Raw genomic sequence first — 17,173 nt, 5'->3', positions numbered from 1 at the left:
TTCTTTACCATTTATTCCTTCCTGTTGCCTTAAGTGTTAGTATTAATGTGTGGAATTTATTCTCTTTTCATTCTCTTAAGTACCTACCAGAAAGAATATCAATTTGTTTTGTTACAATGTGACTAGAAGAGGACTCTTTTGTACCCAAACTTCACATTTAGTTCTTTTATTAAATATGTGATTTTAAAAAAGCATGAAAAAGCTTAATTTATAAAATTTTATCTTGAAAAAAATTCTAGACCAAAAAGTTAAAGCTAAAATTTATTAAAAATATACTAAGGAGAGTACCAGGTGGTGGTTCATCTGGTAGAAAGTGCATCTTACCAGGTACGAGCATGCAGGTTCAAGTCTCTGTTCCCTACCTGCAAGAGGAAAGTTTCACAAGTGGTAAAACATTGATGTATGTGTCCTTATTTCTTTCTTACTTTCTGTCTCACCACTATTAGTAAAATAAAAATAACTAAGAAAATAGAAGTGAGAAGTGTTCCAGTAGTGAAGTTTAGAGAGGATGATAATATACTTATTTATTTTCCCTTTTGTTGCCCTTGTTTTTATATTGTTGTTTGTTATTATTGTTCTTGTTATTGATGTCCTATCATTGTTAGATAGGACAGAGAAATGCAGAGAGGAGGGGAAGAGAACGATAGACACCTGCAGACCTGCTTCACCACCTGTGAAGCAACTCCCCTCCAGGTGGGTAACCGGGGTCTTTAACCGGGATCCTTACTTTGGTTCGTGCGCTTAACCGCTGTGCTACCACCTGACTCCCGATAATATAAAAGTCAGTTGTTAGTCAAATATGCCTGAGTAGTTTTATTTATTTTAATTATTTTATTTTATTTCAATGAGAGACATAGAAAGAGTGAGAGAAAGATCAGTGCGTAGCTTAGCTCTGGCTTACTGGGGTGTGGGGGATTGAACCTGAGACCTCAGGGCCTCAGGCATGAAAATCTTCTACAGGAAGTTAGGTGGTAGTGCAGCAGGTTAAACGCAGGTGGCGCAAAGCACAGGGACTGGCATAAGGATTCCTGTTTGAGCTCCTGGTTCCCCACCTGCAGGGGAGTCGCTTTATAAGCGGTGAAGCAGGTCTGCAGGTGTCTTATCTTTCTCTCCCCCTCTGTCTTCCCCTCCTCTCTCCATTTCTCTATGTCCTGTCTAGCAATGATGACATCAATAACAACAGTAATGGCTACATCAGTAAAGCAACAAGGGCAACAAAGGGAATAAATAAATATTAAAAAAAGAAAGTCTTCTACATAGCCATCTCCCTCTCCCATCTGAATAGTTTTCAAACATATGTTTGCAGACAAATCTGAATGTTTTGCATACTGTAATTATATGTCTGGGACATATTTAGAAGGGATATATATTGTGGGTAGAAATAGAATTTGTCTTGTAGGTAGATTTATGCTAAGCTGGTATAGATATCCAGAAAGACATTATATTGCCTGAGAAGTGGAATATAGATCTGTAGCAAGAAAGCGGTATTGGTTTATTGAGTTGAGGGAAAGAGACTGCATAAGGGAAGTAAACATTATTAGACATTTAGTCTTTACTGAATGCTAGGGAAGCACTTTACATAGTTTTTCTCATTTTTCATAAAGTTCTATAATTTTTGTAAATAATATATTCATAGGCATATAAAAGTGTCAAGCCCAGGACCATTTTACCTAAATATTATGTATGCATTTTTTGTATGAATTTAAATTTTGATCCTTACTGAAGTCTGTAATTGTAAATACTGTTTACAGTTAACTTACCTTTTCATGCTCAGAAGAATTTACTAGGTCATAGACAAAAAGTGCCCTTGAGAAGATACTGTTCCAGAATCCCTCAGCATGTTTTGAATATCAGTTTTTAGTTAAAGATAATGTTTAAAAACTTTTTGACCAGAGCGCTACTCAGCAATGGCTGTTGGTGGGAACAGGAAGTAAACCTGTGATCTTTTGTGCAAGTCCTGTGCATTACTGCTATAATATCTCTCCACTCCTAATAAAGTCTTTTAAATTGGACTACAATATTTAAAAATGTGTAAATCATAAATATATAGTTCTATGAAATATCATAAAATGAACATTACTATTGATTAAAAAAATAAAATAGTAACTTCAAGGGAGAGACAGACTGGGAGTATGGATCAATCTGCCAATTCCCATGTTCAGTGGGGAAGCAATTACAGAAGCCAGACCTTCCACTTTCTGCACCCCATGACTCTGGGTCCATACTCCCAGAGGGATAAAGAATAGGAAAGCTATCGGGAGGGGATGGGATACAGAGTTCTGGTGGTGGGAATTGTGTGGTATTGTACCCCTCTTATCCTAAGGTCTTGTCAGTGTTTCCATTTTACAAATAAAAATTAAAAAAACAAACATTACCTTCACCTGAAAGTCCTGAGGTATTCATTATCCTGACTTAATATCATAAATTATTTCTGCCTGTTTTTAGTCTTTATTTAAATAGTACCATCTTATATCTTTTTCCTCTCTGACTTTATTGAGATATAATTGATATATGATATCATGTAAGTTTAAGGTACATCATGTAATGATTTGATACACATATGTTGTGAAATAGTTATAGTAAGGTTAGTTAGCATATCCTTCATCTCATATAACTTTCATTTTTTTGTTTTTATGTTGAGAGCATTTTATTTATTTATTCCCTTTTGTTGCCCTTGTTTTTTTTTTTATTGTTGTAGCTATTGTTGCTGTTATTGATGTCGTCGTTGCTGGATAGGACAGAGAGAAATGGAGAGAGGAGGGGAAGACAGAGTGGGGGAGAGAAAGACAGACACCTGCATACCTGCTTCACCACCTGTGAAGCTACTCCCCCGCAGTGGGGAGCCGGGGGCTGGAACCGGGATCCATATGCCGGTCCTTGATCTTTGTGCCACCTGCGCTTAACCCGTTGCCCTACCACCCGACTCCCTGAGAGCATTTTAAATCTTTATTTATTTATTTATTTTTAACCTTTCCCCCACTAGACTGACATGTTGCCTTTGTCATATATTAAACAAGTTTTTTATTTTTATTTTTTTGCCTCCAGGGTTATTGCTGGGGCTTGGTGGCTCTACCATGAATCCAGTGCTCCTGGAAGCCATTTTTTCCTCCCATTTTTGTTGCCCTTGTTGTTATTGTTATTGCTGCTGTTGTTTTTGTGTAGGACAGAGAAATTGGGAGAGGAGGGGAAGACGGGGAGAAAAAGATACCTGCAGACCTGCTTCGCCATTTGTGAAGTGACTTCCCTGCAGGTGAGGAGCTGGGGGCTGGAACCAGCTCCTTAAGCCGGACCTTGTGCTTCGTGCCATGTGCACTTATTCCAGTCCGCTATCACCTGGCCCCGTAAAATATGTAATTTTTAAAAAATCATTTTATTATTATTATTGCATAAAGGCAGAGAGAAATTGAGAGGGGGAGGTAAATAGAGACAGATACCTGCAGCCATACTTCACTCATGAAGCTTTCACCCAGCAGGTGGGGACCAGGGTCTTGAACCCATGTCCTTGTGCACTATAATATGTTCACTTAGCTTGGTACACCACCACCACCTCACCCCTGATATCTATTCTCATAGCAACTTTCAAGTATACAGGAGCATTGTTAAATACAGTCACTGTGTTGTACATTAGTTCCCTGTAGTACATTCTTTTTATAGCTGGAGATTTCTCCTGTTTAACCAACATTTCAAATGCTCCATTTCACAGCCCCTGGTGACCATCATTCTGTTCTCTGCTTCTATGAGTTTGGCTTTTTAGAACTTTATATGTAATTTATGTCACAAGTAATAAGGTAATTTTTATAATAGCTTTATTGAGATAGAATTCACATACCTTGAAATTCAACCTTTTAAAATGTGCTATTCATTGATTTCTATTATAATCACAGAATTGTGCAAGCTTTACCACTATTTAGAAGATTTTTATTACCCTAGAAAAGATGCCTTTACCCATTAAAAGTTGCTCTTCATTTTGGTCTCATCCCTTGATAACTGTGAATCTACTCTGTCTCTTTGAATTTGCCTATTCTGGACATTTTATATAGTGCAGTTATTTAATGTGTGGGATTTGTGTGTGTGCGTTACTGATGTTTTCACTTAGCATACTATTTTAAGGTTTTATTTGTGTTGCATGTATCAGTATTTCATTCCTTTTCCAATAGTATTTTATTTTTCATCTCCACAGTTGATATACATTGGGTGGTTTCTATATTTTTGATTTTATGTGAAATGCTATTATTTGTGCACACATTTTTGCTTGGCTATCTTCATTTCCTTCAGACATATATGGAGATATGAAAGTATATCTTTATATAGCAACACAGATAAAGCTTTTTGAGTTCTGGGTTGTGAAAATGCCTTTGTTCTCTTACACTTATGTGAAATTTGCCTTGGTATACAGTTCCAGGGTGGATATGATTTCTCATAAGAATTTTGAAGGTAGGTGGGGGAGATAGCATATGGTTATGTAAACAGACTCTCATGCCTGAGGCTCTAAGGTCCCATTGTTCAGCCCCCTACACCATCATAAGCCAGAGCTGAGCAGTGCTCTGGTTAAAAAAAAAAAAAAAAGGAATTATGAAGCTATTATTGCTTTACGTTTTAGCTTCCAGATTTGCCTTTGAGAAGCTTAACTCCTTTTTTCTGATTTTTTTTTTGCTGTTGTATGCTTTGTCACTCCCACCTTCTAGTATGGTGTTAAGAAATTTATAATGGGGGGGGGAGGGTGGTGGTGCACCTGGTTAAGCATGCATGTTTTACCATGCACAAGGACCTAGGTTCCAGCCCATGCTCTCCATCTTAGATGGGTGCTTCATAAATGGTGAAGCAGGTCTGTAGGTGTCCATTGTCCATATTTCCCTCTTTCTACCACCTGGACCTGATAGTTTAGATTCTTGAATACACATGTGAACCTTGGTGATTTATATTGGATATAAATGCCTGTATTCAGTCTGTCATGTTTAACCAGAATCCTCAGTGACTTCAGTAATTACAGTGATAACTTGGGGACAGAGTTGGATTTTTGAAACCGTTTTATTCATATTGGATAACAGCTCAGATTCTGGTGGTGTGTGAACGTGTGTAGAGTGTGAAAACCATTTTGTTTTTGTATACATTTCAGAATGTAAGGCCTAATTGTTTGTAGCTGGTTGGGTTTCATGGAAGATAGAATGAAAGAGGAGGGCCCAGCCAGAGTCATGTCTGTGATTGTAATCACCTTCCTGACAGAGAACTTTTCTCTCTTCTGGGGTGGGGAGGTGTTACTTTATTACAGGTGCTATTGATTAGCTTGCCCTTAGAATTCCATAGTTTTTTCCTATTTTATTTTAGGCTTTTTTGGCTTTTGTCATTTTACTATTAAGAACATGTCGGTTTTTTTTCCCCCCACTTCAGTGAAAATATTCACTTGGAATATTTGGTTTGCATTTGACAACTGTTAAAGCTTGTACTGTGATGTCCATGATTTTAGATGTAGGGTGAAGCATGGGTTGGGGAAAGTTGTCAGCATTGGCTGCATTTTGTGATCTTTGTGTGATAGGTGTCATTGCCTGAATCAGGTAAGAAAGAAGCTGTGGAGAATGTAGAGTCATGGGGCCTTCTTTTAAATTTTGTTTTCAGATTGTCATAATGGATGTAGTTTTCGTGGATGAAAATATGGAGGTCATGAGTGAGAATAGTTCTAAGATCTGGGACTTTTGTGTTCTACTTGGGACATTTTTATACTTTGACAGACAGGGCACTCCCAACATCTCTTAGGATGCCCACCTTCATGCTTCTGTCATCCTGTACTATGCTAATTCTTCTTCATCTAGCTTTTGCCCTTCTTCCGTAGCCAGTCAACAGGTCAGGTTGAAAGCTGTCAGGAGCTGCTTGTTGCTGGCTTTGAAAGTGACTGGGATCCATGTGGATTCAGTCGGCTAGGAAGGATCGTCAGTTTCCCCAATGAATGGGTACTCACGGGATGCACCACGAGAAGGTCGATCCAATGCATCCAATAAACACCATTAGATCTACTGGTATTTTAAATCAAATTGTTTTTACTTTTTTTAATGAGGTTAAACAAATCAAGATAAATTATATGCTGCTATCAAGAGTCTGAACTGCAAGAGCACAAACTCTCTTTCTGTATGGCTGACAGTTGTCAAATCCTGACCTTTCCTTAGCTGGTCAACTGAAGAAGCATTAGTAGAATCTGTTTAACCTTATCCACTCACCTTTAATGTGACAGAAGATTGTCAATCAGCTCAGCAATGAGAGACCCATAAGGGCTCCCACACAAAGCAATATTGATTCATTGCTTGTCCTTAGAAATCCCAGATTAAAAATTCAGGTTATTTACATATTTAAGTCCAAGAGAAGAACTAAAACATTATTTAAATTTTTAAAAAATATTTATTTATTTAGTTTCCCCTTTGTTGCCCTTGTTGCTTTTTGTTAGTTATTATTGTTGTTATTGATGTCGTTGTTTTTGGATAAAACAGAGAAATGGAGAGAATAGGAGAAGGCAGAGGCGGGGAGAGAAAGATAGACACCTGCAGACCTGCTTCACCACCTGTGAAGCGACTCCCCTGCAGGTGGGGAGCCAGGGGCGCTTAACTTCCTGTGCTACCGCCCGACTCCCTAAAATATTACTTTTAATAGTTCAGATGAAGGCTGTCTTGTATCTCATGAAGATTCAAAATCCAGGACAAGAGATAGTAGATTGGGTAGGGCATACACCTTGTCATGCATGCGATCCAGGTGCAAGTCACAGTACCTCATGAGAGTACCGTGGCACATCAGGGAAAGCTCTGGTGCTGTGATATCTTTTTCTCTCTCACTCACTCTTGTTCTCTCTTTCTCTGGCTGAATAAAAAAAGCAGCCCAGGAGTGGTAAAAATCATGCATGTGCCAAGAGTCCACAAACAATGAAAGTCCACATGCATGATTCTAAAAATAATTGATGGCAGATGGTCTTTAGTGGCAATATTTTCATTGTTCATAGAGTTTGTGTTTTTTTCATCAAACTATAAAATTAGATTCTGCTCATTAAAAGATGGTTAAACCTACAGATGCTGTGAATAAATGTGAAACTTGAAGCTGAATTACCCTTGAAAGCTAAAGTTAACACAGGAATACATTACCAAGATAACTTGTGAGAGTTACTTCTCTTTTTATAAAGTTAAATCCTTGTATTCTCTTTGTTGATGACTCTATGCCTCTGAGCCTGCTCTTGAGAAAATGTATGTGTACATTAAAATTTCCCATATATAAGGAGATGTCCTAATTGCCACATAGTGTTATATAAAGATAAATATATTTAGATCCTGTAAAGTTAAATTAGTTTTATTAGATATCTCTAATATTCTGAGTCTTTTTTAAAATAATTATTTATTTATTGATTCCCTTTTGTTGCCCTTGTTGTGGTTAATATTGTTACTGATATCATCGTTGTTGGATAGGACAGAGAGATATGGAGAGAGGAGGGGAAGACACCTGAAGACCTGCTTCACAGCTTGTGAAGCGACCCCCCTACAGGTGGGGAGCCGGGGGCTTGAACCGGGATCCTTACTCTGGTCCTTGTGCTTTGCGCCACCTGCACTTAACCCACTGCGCTACTCCCAACTCCCTCTGATAGTCTTTTGTAGCTAGAAGTAACATTTCATTGTATACATGTGCCACAACCCTTTCTTTTTTCTTTTTTTTTTTTTTTGTTTATGATTAATAGTGGGTTGCAATTTTGTAAGATTATAGCTTCTAGTTCCACACTAGACCCACCACTAAAATTCTGTATACTCACCTTCCCACCTCCCATAGATAACTACCATAATTCTTATGAATCTTAGAAACAGCTTGCTTGCTTCTGTTTCCACCCTCCCCAATTTCATGTATCAGTTCTCTATATTCCACAAAAGAGGAAACCATGCAGTAGTTGTCTTTTATCTCTTTAGTTCTTTATCTAGTCATCTGTCATTGGGCATTTCAGTTGTTTTCTTATTTTGGCTATTGTAAATAATGCAGCCATAAATAGAGGGATGTATATATATCCTTTCAGATTTGGGCTTCAATGTCTTTTTGGTACATGCCTAGCAATAGTATTGCTGGATTATAGACTATTTCCAAGTTTACTTAAGTATCCTCCAAATTGTTTACCATAGTGCCTGTGCCAGCTTTCATTCCCACCAATAGTGTACACTAATTCATTTCTCTCCACATTTGTACTGACAGTTGTCATTACCTTTTATAAATATTGAGATTTCAAAAATACATAGGTGCACGTGTGTGTGTGTGTGTGTGTGTGTTTTCTTATTTCAAGATTCATTGCTCTGGGTCAATAAATATCTCTCAGATACCAAGCTTGCTTCAATGTGATGGGGGCTAGGCTTGAACCTGTATATGCTATGTTTGTTTTGTAATCTTACTAGCTTTGCGTTGCCCTTCAAGCTCCCTGAAAAATCAGTCCTTTCAGTTGAAGTTATGTCATGAAATTTCAGAGCTTAGATTGTATTGTCTTATGCTATGTCCTTTGAGTGAGAAAATAAGGCTAATGGAATTGGGGAAAAAGTATCATTTTATGTTCCAGTCATTGAGTGACTAAATCTGAGTTACAGAGGCAGGAGGACATAGTTATAGGAAGAAAAGTTATCCAATTAACTCAGGCCTTATGAATACATCTTTTCTGTTATTCTTCACTCTTGTGGAGTCATACAGAAAGAATAGTTAAAATTCCATTTCTGGACTTTTCTCCATTTACCAACTGCTGATTATTGATCTTGACTTTTAGACTCTTGATGTTTTTTCTATTAATGTCTGGTCAAAGTAGTTTCTTAATTCCAGTGCCACATGGCATTTTTGGATAAGAGAATCCTTCCACTGCCTATATTGGAGTTTAATAGCCAAATAAGTTCAGTGTTTCTTAGTTTCAGTAAGTAAAGCATCTATCTATATGAATGTTAGAAAATAGAGCTATTTCCACATTTGCAGTGGGTTCTTTGTTTCCTGAGGAATACTTGATGACTGAATGACCAGCAGGCTTAAAATGTTTGTGAAATAAGGAAACAAGTGAAAAATTAGTCACTAATGGCTAGAAACTAAATGTCTCATGGAATGCCAAGCATTGTTAGATTCTGTTTATATATTATATGATTTAATTTTCATAACAGGTTCACGAGAAAACTAAAGTTTAGAGAGAGAAAGTAACCTCCTCAGAATTTAGTAATAAGACTTCTAGAGGGCTTCTGGCAAGATGACCAAATAGGGAGAACTTGTGTTCACCTCCTCCATAGAACACACAAAGTAAACAAGTGTGGGGGAATAATTGGTACTGAAATCATTCTGAAACCTTTACGGAGTTTCTATAGCAAGGAACAAAGATAAAACATCTAGGCAGAGAGAAGGGAGAAACTCTCTACCAGGAAAGACAACTCCATCTTGAGGCAGTTGTTATCCAGATATATTTCTAAGGGCCATTCTCAGACTCAGACCCTCACACAACATCAGACATCATGAAATAGAGGAACCCACCTGCACTAGCAAAACCAATGAATCAAACCCATAGCCTAGGGACTGCCACAAACACAACAGAGCTATATAATGTACCCGGTAGGAAATTCAAAGCAATGATCCTAATGATGTTTACTGAAATGAGAATTTGTGAGCATAGCAGATGAAGGAGATAGCCCATGTGGGGCTACAATACTACAATACTACTTTGAAGTTCCCTTCATAGAGTTCAAAGCTCTTCTAATATATATATATATCTTCCCAGTGAAGCAGGGTAAGCAAACATCTTAGGAGGGAAAAATTAGGACTACCTCTGTCCACAGATTCTTTAATAGGCCTGGGGTAGGCTTTCCTGTTCTTTGTCAGGGCTTCTTCATAGATCGTGTAGTGAATGTGCCTTTCTCTTGAGATTTTACTATCCATATAGTGAGATTTCTGATCTTATGACACATACAGAAATATTTTCTAGAAATTATCTGTTTATAATCATGACTTAGTCTTGAGAAATATTAGTACAAGAATTTTAGTATTTATATTAAATTAAAAAATGATTGTAAACAATGCCATAGAGGGACTTCAACCATTAAAAACCATTGAAATAGTGTTACCATTGGACTTAAGAATTTATGGGTTGAACCTAGTTTGAAATTTAAGATTATTAGGTAATATTGGATACTCATTTATCTTCTAGTGAACCTGCCTTTTAATCAAACATGAGAATGAGTCTACTAAAGGACTAATGAGATAAATTAATTAGCAGTTAGGGCCCTCAGGGTAAAAGCAATTACTCTTAATTGTAGTTGTTTTACAAATCCATTGAAGTGATGTAGTGGCATGGAACTATATATACTTATTGTACCTTTGCCATTTAGCTTGGTTTTAATATTGCACTGTAGTTATGTAAGATGCAGCCATTGAAGGCTTCTGGGTGAACTATACATGGACACCTCCATACTATTTTTGCAACTTCTTGTGAACCTATTATTTTTTAAATGAAAAGTTTTGGAAGTATTGTCAAATAGCAGAATGTTAACACTTATGGCAGTTTTATTTAGGTTATTACCAGTGTCTGGGTTTTAAAAGGAAATTTATTTCTTGAGTGAGTGACTGACTAAATGGAGGACTGAATGAGGATCTTAGCCATAGTGTAGTGACTATGACAGTGAAGGAGGTGGACAGTAAAGGAAGACATAGAAGTAGCCTGAACTGGGGGTATGGATCCACCTACCAATGTCCATGTCCAGCAGAGAAACAATTACAGAAGGCCTTCTACCTTCTGCACCCCATAAAGGATTTTGCTCTATTCTCCCAGAGGGGTAAAGAATAGGGAAGCTTCTAATGGAGAGGGTGGGAAACTGAACTCTGATAGTAGTGGGGACTTTGTGGAATTTTACCTCCTGTTATCTTACAGTTTTGTTAATCATTATTAAATCACTGTTAAAAACATAGCCTGAAAGTTTGATGATTAATGAAATGTGAATTGAGGATGGCTCTAACATAGTTGATGTAGAGAACAATTGATGTCAGTGATGGCATGAAAGGTTGAAAAGGAGTATACTTTTGGGATAGTGGTGGTTAGTACATTTGGTTATGAAAATGTTGCTTATGAGACCTGATAGGCCAGTGGACATCGACAGTGGAAATGCCAAAGTACTAGGCTGCATTCAAGAGGTTATGGTTGAAAATATATAGTCAAAATGCCACATGACTATAATATTTTGAACTGTGGAAAATTGAAAAGGGAGAGAGTATGACTGGAAAGACCTGAGCTCTAATTTGAAAATAATTTTGTTTCAGAAGGTCTGATTAGTTTTAATTTTGACACTATTTTTTGTTTATTTTTTAACTATTTTACTTATAGGAAAGAGACCGAGAAATTAGGAGGGAAAGGATAGTGAGAGAGGAGAGACACCTGTAGCATTGCTTGACTGCTTGTGATGCTTTCCCTGGCAGTTGGGGTCTGGGGGCTTAAACCTGGGTTCCTTGCACTTGGTGAAATGGTTTACTCTACTGAATAAACCACCGCCTGATCCCTTGATACTTATTTTTGTGATAATCATATAATTCACATAAAAGTACTTTTATAGAAAGTTTTCACTCGGGGCTAGGATGTGGTGCACCTTATAGAATGCACACACAGTATATTCACTGTGCAGGCACCGAGCTCCAGTAATAACTCTGGTGCCAATTAAAAAAAAGGGGGGAGAAATCAAGTTTTCACTTTTTTAAAAAATTTTTTCCCTTTTGTTGCCCTTGTTGGTTTAATTATTATAGTTTTCATTGCTGTTGTTGTTGGACAGGATAGAGAGAAATGGAGAGAGGAGGGAAAGACAGGGGGAGAGAAAGATAGACACCTGCAGACCTGCTTCACCGCTTGTGAAGCGACTCCCCTGCAGGTGTGTAGCCGGGGTTCGAACCGGGATCCTTACGCCGGTCCTTGTGCTTTGCGCCACCTGCACTTAACCTGCTGCGCTACAGCCTGACTCCCCTTTCACTTTTCTTTTATAGAAAGTTTTTGCTACTCTTTATTTCGGTGATGCAAATTTCGGTATAATAGTCAACCTTTTACTTTTCTATTTCTTAGTTAGACAATTCTTGCATCTTCTGGTATGTCAAAATAAAGTCGTGGGTGAATTTGTATTTGATTGAGAGTGGGCAGTAATTGAGGGCTAACTATTAAAACGGAACCTGGTATTTATCAGGTTTCTTCAGATAATGGGGCTGTAAGGAATCATTGTATTAGATTTTTCTGTGAAGGGATTATGCTCTAGAAGTGTCATTTGGGGGAGCCAAAGCACTGCAGTATATCTTCAAATTGTTATTTTAGTATAGATGGGGAAAAAAGTAGTAAAATGAATTGAAGTACATACTCTCCAGGTGTTTATATATTTCTTCCTTCTGCTTTATAAGTATATAGGTAAAGGGGTTTGTTAAATAGTAAATGAATAAAGTGAAGTGCTAGGAATATATATATATATATGTATATATATATATAGATAGATAGAATTTTAACTGCTTTTATATTTGTATCTTGGCTGTCCTGTTGATATTTTAAGGGTTAAAAGAAGTCAGTATTTTCAGTTAAAAATGTGTCATAAAACTTCAGGTCTGTAGTTGCTTCAAATTAGGCTGTTGATTCCTTGTCTAATTGAGAACCATTGTGAAATGTCTAAAAAAAAAAAAAAAGAAATTGGAATGTAGGCTTGATTTTTCCAGTCAATGAACCGACTAATATTTTCTGAGTGCCTGTAGATGCAAAGTACTGTAAATTATATTAAATATATTGCCACTTGAGTGAGCTCTTAAAGAAACAATTTCAGTACTGTTTGGTTGATTAGTGTACATCAGAGCTATTGTTTGGACTCTCTAGATATGGGTCACCCAGGGATGTAATAAGAGCTGCATACAAATAAATTGGAATTTGGATTTGGAAAGAAGAGATCTTGTTTATTTTATTCTGTCTAGGTTTTAGTTTGTTGTGTACTATATAAAATGGATCAGAATTTACTTTAAGTATCACTTTTTAGTTCTTTTTAAAAATTCATAGATTATATTTTAACAAGCAGCACTAGAGTACCATTCAGCTCTTGCAGTTGGTAGTGCTGAGTGGGGGTTAACTCTGGGACCTCTGACATCTCAAGTACTGTTAAGTCCTATGTGCTGATGAGCTTTCTTTCTGGCCCTACCATCCTTTTTTAAAAAAAATATTTATTTTTTCCCTTTTGTTGCCCTTGTTTTATTGTTGTAGTTATTATTGTTGTTGTTGTTGAATAGGACAGAGAGAAATGGAGAGAGGAGGGGAAGACGGGGAAAGAGACACCTGAAGACCTGTTTCATAGCTTGTGAAACAACTCCCCTGCAGGTTGGGGAGCCAGGGCTCGAACCAAGATACTTAACGCTGGTCCTTGCGCTTTGCGCCACCTGCACTTACCCCGCTGTGCTACTGCCTGGCTTCCTCCTACCATCGTTTTTAAATAGACATTTGACATTTCATTTCTTTTTATATACTATTGCCTCAGATACATAGACATCTATTTGTTCATACATACATGAGTTATAGTTTGCATATTATTTATAGCAGGATAAAGATATGATTTATTTGAAGTTTTTACATCATTACATTTTTTACATGAGAATGTCTACTTTTGAATTTTGCTGCTACTTTCATTGTAAGAGGATTAATTCATGGTCTCCAAGACCATGCCTTCCTCAGAAACTGGAGTTTAATATATATTATAAATGTTACATGATTTCTCTACCATCCTTTATGTTATTAACTAGACTTCTGTGTATCAAACCCCAGTGTTGCTTACTTTTGTTTTGTTAGCTAATGGTGTTTGGGGTGAGTTAAGAGAGAAACTGATTTGTAAAAAGCAATTGTCACTCTGTGCTAGAAAGAATGTAAGCTCTAGAGAGAGTAATACTTAGCTTGATTTGTTGCAAGGGTAACTTTGTTACTTCATTGCCCTTGGGTTTCTGTTTGACTAACAAGGGAAATTGACAGGCTATTTACCTTTTTATGAGTACTTTTCTGTAAAACTAAATGCTTACATGCCTAGTAAAATTAACCTTGGCCTCTGCAATGCTGATGAAAAAAAAAAAGTGGGTAGAAACTCCTTTCCTTCTGCCTTCTTTCCTTTTTCTTAAACAGTGCTATTTGCAGGTTGGGCAATGGTTCACTGGGTTAAGGACACATGATGCCAAACACAAGGACCAGTGCAAGGATTCTGGTTTGAGACAAGCTGTGAAGTAGGTCTGCAGGTGTCTTTTTCTCCCTATCTCTGTCTTCCCCTCTTTTGTTTCTCTCTGTCCTGTCCAACAACAGTAACAGAAAAAAAAGTGCTATTTGGATTTAGCTTGGGTAAAGTTGATTTCTGGGAGAATTCTTGGTGAGATGGAAATACTGTTCTTCTGTATATTGTGTTGATTTGCCCCAAATGAAAGAATAAGGTTGAATGAGAAGTGCTAGGCTTGAGCAAAATAACCTATACTTAATTTGTATTTCCTTACTTCTCCTGTATGTGTGGTAAAATTAGGCAATTAATAAAGACTTAAAGGAATATCTAACTGATAAATTCACTGTTTCACCTTCTTAAGCCAAGGAAGCTTAATTTGCTTAAATTATGCAAAATGCTAATTAAAGGGTTTAATTTGCTAATCATCTCAGTTTGATTAGAGGCAGATGCTGATTATCTGCACAGGTCTAAATGGACCTTTGAAAGATGGCTTTCATTATTGAAAACCAACTTGTCAAACTAATTAAGACATAAACTTAAGGAATAATAAATACTAGCAGTTATCTACAGACTTTGGATGTAATGCAGGCCTGAATGATTTTACAGATGCAGTGTATCAGGAACATGATGTATACAAAGTCATTATGAATTTCAATACTCCCGAAGTTTAAGAATTGAACTTTGACTTTTTCTAAACTGAATTTTTTGTCATGATGTTGTTGGTTTTGGGTCTTTGCCTCTTTTTTTTTTTCCCCCCTCCTGCTGTGAGTCAGACAGCATAAAGGAGTCAAGACAGTCCTGTGCCCATGCATTCAGAGCATGCACTGAATGGACAAGTATTCCACACTCTCCACACAGATCACTGAATTTTCTTGTTACAAATCTAAGAGATGTGACAGGACGTAATCAACTGGTATGGGTAGGTATTAAGGCCAAGAAGCAGTGGGATCATTTTAGTTCAATGACTGAGCAAGACTATTCTTTCTAGCTCCTCTTTTTCAAAGAGAAAACTATCTATAGAGTGATCAACTGTCTGCAGCTGATTTAGGGTTAAGATTTAGTAGGTTGAGCTGGAAGATTGCTCAGTGGGTAGAGCACATGCCTTGTCATGCATGTGAGTTCAGGGTCAAGGTAAAGGCAGAAAGTGCATTACTCCTAATCTGAGTTAGATATGTGACCCTATAATACCTATAATAGAATATGCCTGCCATTTTTGTTTGTTTGTTTTTGGTGGTATCAAGATAGAGGGATCATAGGTATCCTAGTTGGACCTATGTCAAAATCAAGTGTAGCCAGAAGAGCAACATGCTAAGTGGTCATATAGTCTGGATATGAAGAGTATGACCCTGGATGTCATAGTGCCCGTAGTTGAATAGTAGTGCCACAATTTACAATTTTTTCCCCTCTGTCTTGGATTCTCTGTCAGCAAATTAGAAAACATAATAATACTTCCCCATATAATAATGTTAGGAATTAGAAAACATAATAATTCTTTCTCATATAATAATGTTGGGAAGTTTCAGTAAATCAATACATAAAAAACACTTAGAACAATGCTTGGTAAATAATGAGCACATAATAATTGTTAGCTACTTGTTATCAGTATCTTTATGATTCCATTCCAGTTTTTCTACGAAATTTGACAAAGATAGCATTTACAGAGAATATTAGAGTTTTCCCCCCAATATCTTTGAGTCATTTAACAATGGCTGCAAGGGGTCAGGCAGTAGCTAAGCGCACATGGCGCAAAGCGCCAAGGACTGGCATAGGGACCCCGGTTTGAGTGGTGAAGCAGGTCTGCAGTTGTCTTATCTTTCTCCTCCCCCTCTCTATCTTCCCCTCCTCTCTCCATTTCTTTCTGCCCTATCTAACAACACTAACAACAACAATAATAACTACAATAACAATACAACAACAAGGGCAACATAAGAAAAAAAAAATGGCTTCCAGGAGCAGTGGATTTGTGGTGCAGGCACCGAGCCCCAGCAATAACTCTGGAGGCTAAATAAATAAATAAATAAATATGGCAGCTACAAATACATGTGTAATTGCAACAAATGGTTTCATTCCTAAAAGATAAACTAATAGCTTTTGAAATACCAAGTTTTGTTAAGTAGCACAGCTTTTGGCTCAAAGCTTGCTTCTTAATATATACATAAAATAAGGCGACAGGGATATAGCTTAGACAACTGGAAGATTTCCTGGTCATGCGTACATTTTACATCTGAATTCAAAGGGCAAAAGGGAGATTATTATAAAATTGCTTTGTTTGAGCTCCTAGAAGATTACTTAGGCCAATAGAACCTGGTTGAAGTGACAGTATACCAGCCTTTAATAAACCTGTACCTTCTACTTCATTTGGCATTCTTTTTTTTTTTTTTTTGAGTCTTGAGATGCCATGTTAACAAGTTGGACTAGACTTGCTGAGACCAACTTACTGGAGAGCTTTGTTCTGAAACTGGACATAAATCAGCAACTGGTGTGCTAGAGAGGGTGTGTCCCAGCATTCTTTGACATTTTGAACAGAGGCCAGCCTCAGCTCTCTCTAGCAGGTTGCCAGATATGAGTGAAGCCATTTTGGACTCTACATCAGGCTATTCATCAGCTCAATATCTCTAATGACCTTATTTGAAGCCACATAGAACAGATGAATTGCCAGCTGCGTCCTTTCTGGATTTCAGATTGACAAAATTGGGAGATATATAATAACATGGTTATTATTTTAAGCTGCTAAAATTTTGGGTAATTTTCTATGTAGTAATATATAAATGAAATCAGTAGCAAAACTAAACCCTCTGACTTCTTAAGTTTGAGCTGAAAAATAACAAAACAGTAATAACCTTAAATGATCTTGTCATGATTTGGAAAGAACTTATGAAATGTAAAGAAATTAATTTAAATGTCTGGTTAATAGTGTGAAAATGAAAGGATGAAGGAGCTCAGATTGCTAAGAATGAACA

The 17,173-nt window shown here is 37.1% G+C and overlaps 1 protein-coding gene across 2 annotated transcripts in view; it reads left to right on the top strand.

The window, feature by feature from the left end:
• The window catches only part of PRIM2 (DNA primase subunit 2), a 292,554-nt gene that overhangs the window by 6,732 nt on the left and 268,649 nt on the right, over nucleotides 1-17,173 (top strand). The gene's annotated exons all lie outside the window — the stretch shown is intronic.

Source organism: Erinaceus europaeus, chromosome 4 (assembly GCF_950295315.1).
Source record: "Erinaceus europaeus chromosome 4, mEriEur2.1, whole genome shotgun sequence".
In the NCBI taxonomy this organism is placed as follows: Eukaryota; Metazoa; Chordata; class Mammalia; order Eulipotyphla; family Erinaceidae; genus Erinaceus; species Erinaceus europaeus.
The sequence above is the reverse complement of the archived record's forward strand: the minus strand, read 5'-3'. Positions and strand labels throughout refer to the sequence as shown.